At 35.1% G+C, this 7,500-nt stretch overlaps 1 protein-coding gene across 1 annotated transcript in view; it reads right to left on the minus strand.

The window, feature by feature from the left end:
• Positions 1-7,500, minus strand: part of LOC143296232 (uncharacterized) — a 98,918-nt gene that overhangs the window by 65,387 nt on the left and 26,031 nt on the right. The gene's annotated exons all lie outside the window — the stretch shown is intronic.

The raw sequence follows: 7,500 nt of genomic DNA on the forward strand, positions 1-7,500 counted from the left end.
ATAAAACTGCGTGCAGGAAAAATACAAAAAAAATGGGTGGCGCTGTAGTGTAGCGACGCGCTCTCCCTGGGGAGAGCAGCCCGAATTTCACACAGAGAAATCTGTTGTGATAAAAAGAAATACAAAATACAAAATATCGGCGGCTGAGACCTCTAGGCCATCACTCCACTTATACTCGTCATAATGAATGATAATTAAAATAATCATCTATACTTCTATAGTGCTGTAATCAGAGATTGACATTAGCTCACAGTGGGGCCAACAGCCAAGTGAAAACTGCACGATCAATGGTTTCTCCACTGCAATGTGAATTATTGGATATTCAAAATTGGATGACTCTAAATAAGTTACAATTGAACGCGGACAAAACTGAAGCAATGATCATAGGAACTAAACAAAAAACTGTCTTCCATTACAACTAATACAATCAAACTTGGCAGTACATCCATCCCTCTGTCCAGTTCAGTCAGGAACCTCGGCGTTGTCCTTGACAACACACTGTCCATGCAAAAATTTATCAATCAGACATGTCAATCCTGCTACTGCCAATTTGCGGCGCATCAGTTCCATCCGGAAATATCTGTCCATTGACGCAACATCTAGACTTGTCGTTTCTCTCATTCTCTCTCGCCTTGACTACTGTAACTCTCTATTGTCTGGTTTGCCTGCTTCATCCATTCAGTCCCTTCAGCGCATACAAAATTCTGCTGCCCGACTCGTCGGGGGGTTAGCTGGCAATTGGAGATCATCACAACGCCGACTGTCCTAAAGCCCTCTTGGCCAAGAGACTTTGAGAGTGGGGATATAACTTTGGCAAGACACTCTCCACTATTTTCAAAATTCTAGCCCAGATGGTCGGGACAGCAGTTACCTCCTCTGCTGGTTGTGATGGTCAAGGCTGGACACGACTGACTGTCACATATAGCCCACTGTCCAGCTGGAGTATGTCCGTCTCGGCTATTCCTTGATCGTACCGCCATCCCTCATATTATTGCATCTTTATCAGTGTGTTTGATTCGGTGCTCTGCTTCGCCTTCCTGCCGTTCATGTTTTGCCTACTGAGCCTATTCAGCCTCATCATCTATTTCTGTTTTCTTCTTGTTATTGTTGTCGTCGTCGTCGTTGTTGTTATTGTTACTATTATCGTCATCATGATTATTATTATCATTATGGCAGATTGGAAGACTTGGGAATTGTCAAAAAAGCTTTATCCCTGAGTTATAAAGTTGTTTAGCCTTGAATCTCTCACCCTCTCTCTCTCTCAAACACAGACAGACAGACACACACACACTCTCTCTCTCTCTCTCTCTCTCATTCTCTCTCCCCATCAACAGATGGGTGTTGAAATATGTTAGTGCACAGATACTACTGCCAGCTTCCATGAACACTAAGTCAATTGTCCACAGATCTTGAGACAGGGCGACACAAGACAGAAGGGGGAATAAGTCAAATAAACACGAGAGAAAGACACGAAGATAGAAAAGAAGGAAGGAAGGAAGGAAGGAAGAAAAATGACAAACATCGCGAAAATAACTAAGGAAAAGAGACAGAAAAGACAAACAAATGCGAAAGAATTCAACGAAGAAAGAAAGAAAGGAAGGAAGGCAGGAAGGAATGTAGGAAGAAAGGAAGAAAAAGACAAACACGAAAGAAAGAAACGAAGAAAGGAAGGAAGGAAGGAAGAAAAAGACAAACGAACGTGAAAGAAACGAAGAAACACAGAAACTTGAGAAAGAAAGAAAGGCAAATGCCAAAGAAAGAAAGCAAGAAAAGAAAAAAAAGAAAGAAAGAAAGTGAAATACGAAAGGAAGGAAGGAAGGAAGGAAAGAAGAAAAGACAAACAAACTTGAAAGACAAATACGAAAGAATGACGAAAGAAAGAAAGAAAGACAAATACGAAAGAAAGAAAGACAAATACGAAAGGAAGACAAATACGAAAGAAAGGAAGACAAATACGAAAGAAAGAAAGACAAATACGAAAGGAAGACAAATACGAAAGAAAGACAAATACGAAAGGAAGACAAATACGAAAGAAAGGAAGACAAATACGAAAGAAAGACAAATACGAAAGGAAGACAAATACGAAAGAAAGAAAGACAAATACGAAAGGAAGACAAATACGAAAGGAAGACAAATACGAAAGGAAGACAAATACGAAAGAAAGACAAATACGAAAGGAAGACAAATACGAAAGGAAGACAAATACGAAAGAAAGACAAATACGAAAGGAAGACAAATACGAAAGGAAGACAAATACGAAAGAAAGGAAGACAAATACGAAAGAAAGACAAATACGAAAGGAAGACAAATACGAAAGAAAGAAAGACAAACACGAAAGAAAGAAAGACAAATACGAAAGGAAGACAAATACGAAAGAAAGAAAGACAAACACGAAAGAAAGAAAGACAAACACGAAAGAAAGAAAGACAAACACGAAAGAAAGACAAACACGAAAGAAAGACAAACACGAAAGAAAGAAAGACAAATACGAAAGAAAGGAAGACAAATACGAAAGAAAGACAAATACGAAAGAAAGAAAGACAAATACGAAAGAAAGGAAGACAAACACGAAAGAAAGAAAGACAAATACGAAAGAAAGAAAGACAAATACGAAAGGAAGACAAATACGAAAGGAAGACAAATACGAAAGAAAGAAAGACAAATACGAAAGAAAGACAAATAAGAAAGAAAGAAAGACAAATACGAAAGGAAGACAAATACGAAAGAAAGACAAACACGAAAGGAAGACAAATACGAAAGAAAGGAAGACAAATACGAAAGAAAGACAAATACGAAAGAAAGAAAGACAAACACGAAAGAAAGACAAATACGAAAGGAAGACAAATACGAAAGAAAGACAAACACGAAAGGAAGACAAATACGAAAGAAAGGAAGACAAATACGAAAGGAAGACAAATACGAAAGAAAGACAAACACGAAAGGAAGACAAATACGAAAGAAAGACAAACACGAAAGGAAGACAAATACGAAAGAAAGGAAGACAAATACGAAAGAAAGACAAATACGAAAGAAAGAAAGACAAATACGAAAGGAAGACAAATACGAAAGGAAGACAGACAAATACGAAAGAAAGACAAACACGAAAGAAAGACAAATACGAAAGAAAGAAAGACAAACACGAAAGGAAGACAAATACGAAAGGAAGACAGACAAATACGAAAGAAAGGAAGACAAACACGAAAGAAAGACAAATACGAAAGAAAGACAAATACGAAAGAAAGAAAGACAAACACGAAAGAAAGAAAGACAAACACGAAAGAAAGACAAATACGAAAGAAAGAAAGACAAACACGAAAGAAAGAAAGACAAACACGAAAGAAAGACAAACACGAAAGAAAGAAAGACAAATACGAAAGAAAGACAAATACGAAAGAAAGAAAGACAAATACGAAAGAAAGACAAATACGAAAGAAAGAAAGACAAATACGAAAGGAAGACAAATACGAAAGAAAGACAAACACGAAAGGAAGACAAATACGAAAGAAAGGAAGACAAATACGAAAGAAAGACAAATACGAAAGAAAGAAAGACAAACACGAAAGAAAGACAAATACGAAAGGAAGACAAATACGAAAGAAAGACAAACACGAAAGGAAGACAAATACGAAAGAAAGGAAGACAAATACGAAAGGAAGACAAATACGAAAGAAAGACAAACACGAAAGGAAGACAAATACGAAAGAAAGACAAACACGAAAGGAAGACAAATACGAAAGAAAGGAAGACAAATACGAAAGAAAGACAAATACGAAAGAAAGAAAGACAAATACGAAAGGAAGACAAATACGAAAGGAAGACAGACAAATACGAAAGAAAGACAAACACGAAAGAAAGACAAATACGAAAGAAAGAAAGACAAACACGAAAGGAAGACAAATACGAAAGGAAGACAGACAAATACGAAAGAAAGGAAGACAAACACGAAAGAAAGACAAATACGAAAGAAAGACAAATACGAAAGAAAGAAAGACAAACACGAAAGAAAGAAAGACAAACACGAAAGAAAGACAAATACGAAAGAAAGAAAGACAAACACGAAAGAAAGAAAGACAAACACGAAAGAAAGACAAACACGAAAGAAAGAAAGACAAATACGAAAGAAAGACAAATACGAAAGAAAGAAAGACAAATACGAAAGGAAGACAAATACGAAAGGAAGACAGACAAACACGAAAGAAAGAAAGACAAACACGAAAGAAAGACAAATACGAAAGAAAGACAAACACGAAAGAAAGACAAACACGAAAGAAAGAAAGACAAATACGAAAGAAAGACAAATACGAAAGAAAGAAAGACAAACACGAAAGAAAGACAAACACGAAAGAAAGACAAACACGAAAGAAAGAAAGACAAACACGAAAGAAAGACAAACACGAAAGAAAGAAAGACAAATACGAAAGAAAGACAAACACGAAAGAAAGACAAATACGAAAGAAAGACAAACACGAAAGAAAGACAAACACGAAAGAAAGAAAGACAAACACGAAAGAAAGAAAGACAAATACGAAAGAAAGACAAACACGAAAGAAAGACAAATACGAAAGAAAGACAAACACGAAAGAAAGACAAATACGAAAGAAAGACAGACACGAAAGGAAGACAAATACGAAAGAAAGAAAGACAAACACGAAAGGAAGACAAACACGAAAGAAAGACAAACACGAAAGAAAGACAAATACGAAAGAAAGAAAGACAAATACGAAAGAAAGACAAATACGAAAGAAAGAAAGACAAATACGAAAGAAAGACAAACACGAAAGAAAGGAAGACAAATACGAAAGAAAGGAAGACAAATACGAAAGAAAGACAAACACGAAAGAAAGACAAACACGAAAGAAAGAAAGACAAACACGAAAGAAAGACAAACACGAAAGAAAGACAAACACGAAAGAAAGAAAGACAAACACGAAAGAAAGACAAACACGAAAGAAAGAAAGACACGAAAGAAAGAAAGACAAACACGAAAGAAAGAAAGACAAACACGAAAGAAAGACAAACACGAAAGAAAGAAAGACAAACACGAAAGAAAGAAAGACAAATACGAAAGAAAGACAAACACGAAAGAAAGAAAGACAAACACGAAAGAAAGACAAACACGAAAGAAAGAAAGACAAACACGAAAGAAAGAAAGACAAACACGAAAGAAAGACAAACACGAAAGAAAGAAAGACAAATAAGAAAGAAAGACAAACACGAAAGAAAGAAAGACAAATACGAAAGAAAGAAAGACAAATACGAAAGAAAGACCAACACGAAAGAAAGACAAACACGAAAGAAAGACAGACAAATACGAAAGGAAGACAAACACGAAAGAAAGACAAACACGAAAGAAAGACAAATACGAAAGGAAGAAAGACAAACACGAAAGAAAGACAAACACGAAAGAAAGAAAGACAAATACGAAAGAAAGAAAGACAGATACGAAAGAAAGAAAGACAAACACGAAAGGAAGAAAGACAAATACGAAAGAAAGAAAGACAAACACGAAAGAAAGACAAACACGAAAGAAAGAAAGACAAATACGAAAGAAAGAAAGACAAACACGAAAGAAAGACAAACACGAAAGAAAGACAAATACGAAAGAAAGAAGACAGATACGAAAGAAAGACAGACACGAAAGAAAGACAAATACGAAAGAAAGAAAGACAAATACGAAAGAAAGACAAACACGAAAGAAAGAAAGACAAACACGAAAGAAAGACAAACACGAAAGGAAGAAAGACAAATACGAAAGGAAGACAAACACGAAAGAAAGAAAGACAAATACGAAAGAAAGAAAGACAAACACGAAAGAAAGAAAGACAAATACGAAAGAAAGAAAGACAAATACGAAAGAAAGACAAACACGAAAGAAAGAAAGACAAATACGAAAGGAAGACAAACACGAAAGGAAGACAAATACGAAAGGAAGACAAATACGAAAGAAAGACAAATACGAAAGAAAGACAAACACGAAAGAAAGGAAGACAAATACGAAAGGAAGACAAATACGAAAGAAAGGAAGACAAATACGAAAGAAAGACAAATACGAAAGAAAGACCAACACGAAAGAAAGAAAGACAAATACGAAAGAAAGACAAACACGAAAGGAAGACAAATACGAAAGAAAGAAAGACAAATACGAAAGGAAGACAAATACGAAAGAAAGACAAATACGAAAGAAAGACCAACACGAAAGAAAGAAAGACAAATACGAAAGAAAGACAAACACGAAAGGAAGACAAATACGAAAGAAAGAAAGACAAATACGAAAGGAAGACAAATACGAAAGAAAGACAAATACGAAAGAAAGACAAACACGAAAGAAAGGAAGACAAATACGAAAGGAAGACAAATACGAAAGAAAGGAAGACAAATACGAAAGAAAGACAAACACGAAAGAAAGAAAGACAAACACGAAAGAAAGACAAACACGAAAGAAAGAAAGACAAATACGAAAGAAAGACAAATACGAAAGGAAGACAAATACGAAAGAAAGAAAGACAAACACGAAAGAAAGACAAATACGAAAGAAAGACAAACACGAAAGAAAGACAAATAAGAAAGAAAGACAAACACGAAAGAAAGACAGACAAACACGAAAGAAAGAAAGACAAACACGAAAGAAAGACAAACACGAAAGAAAGACAAACACGAAAGAAAGACAAACACGAAAGAAAGACAAACACGAAAGAAAGAAAGACAAACACGAAAGAAAGAAAGACAAACACGAAAGAAAGACAAACACGAAAGAAAGACAAATACGAAAGAAAGAAAGACAAATACGAAAGAAAGACAAACACGAAAGAAAGAAAGACAAACACGAAAGAAAGAAAGACAAACACGAAAGAAAGACAAACACGAAAGAAAGAAAGACAAATAAGAAAGAAAGACAAACACGAAAGAAAGAAAGACAAATACGAAAGAAAGAAAGACAAATACGAAAGAAAGACCAACACGAAAGAAAGAAAGACAAATACGAAAGGAAGACAAACACGAAAGGAAGACAAACACGAAAGAAAGAAAGACAAATACGAAAGAAAGACAAACACGAAAGGAAGACAAATACGAAAGAAAGACAAACACGAAAGGAAGACAAATACGAAAGAAAGACAAACACGAAAGAAAGACAAATACGAAAGAAAGAAAGAAAGAAATTAAAGAAAGGGAGAAAGAAAGAATGAAAAAGAGACATACCAATATGAAAAAAAGAAAGAACGAAACACGAAAGACAGAAAGAAAGAAAGAATAAAAGAAGAAATAAGAAATAAACAGAGAGAGACACACCAATGCAAAAGAAAGAAAGAAAGGAATGAAAGAAGAAAGAGACAAACAAACGTGAAAGAAAGAAAGAAAGACAGAAAGAAGGAAAGAAAGTGGAGACAAACCAACGTAAAAGAAAGAAAGAAAGGAAGGAAAGAAAGAAGAAAGAGACAAACCAACGTGAAAGAAAGAAAGGAAGGAAAGAAAGAAGGAAAGAAGGAAAGAAAGAAGGAAAGA

The sequence above is a fragment of the Babylonia areolata genome, chromosome 21, assembly GCF_041734735.1.
Source record: "Babylonia areolata isolate BAREFJ2019XMU chromosome 21, ASM4173473v1, whole genome shotgun sequence".
Lineage (NCBI taxonomy): Eukaryota > Metazoa > Mollusca > Gastropoda > Neogastropoda > Buccinidae > Babylonia > Babylonia areolata.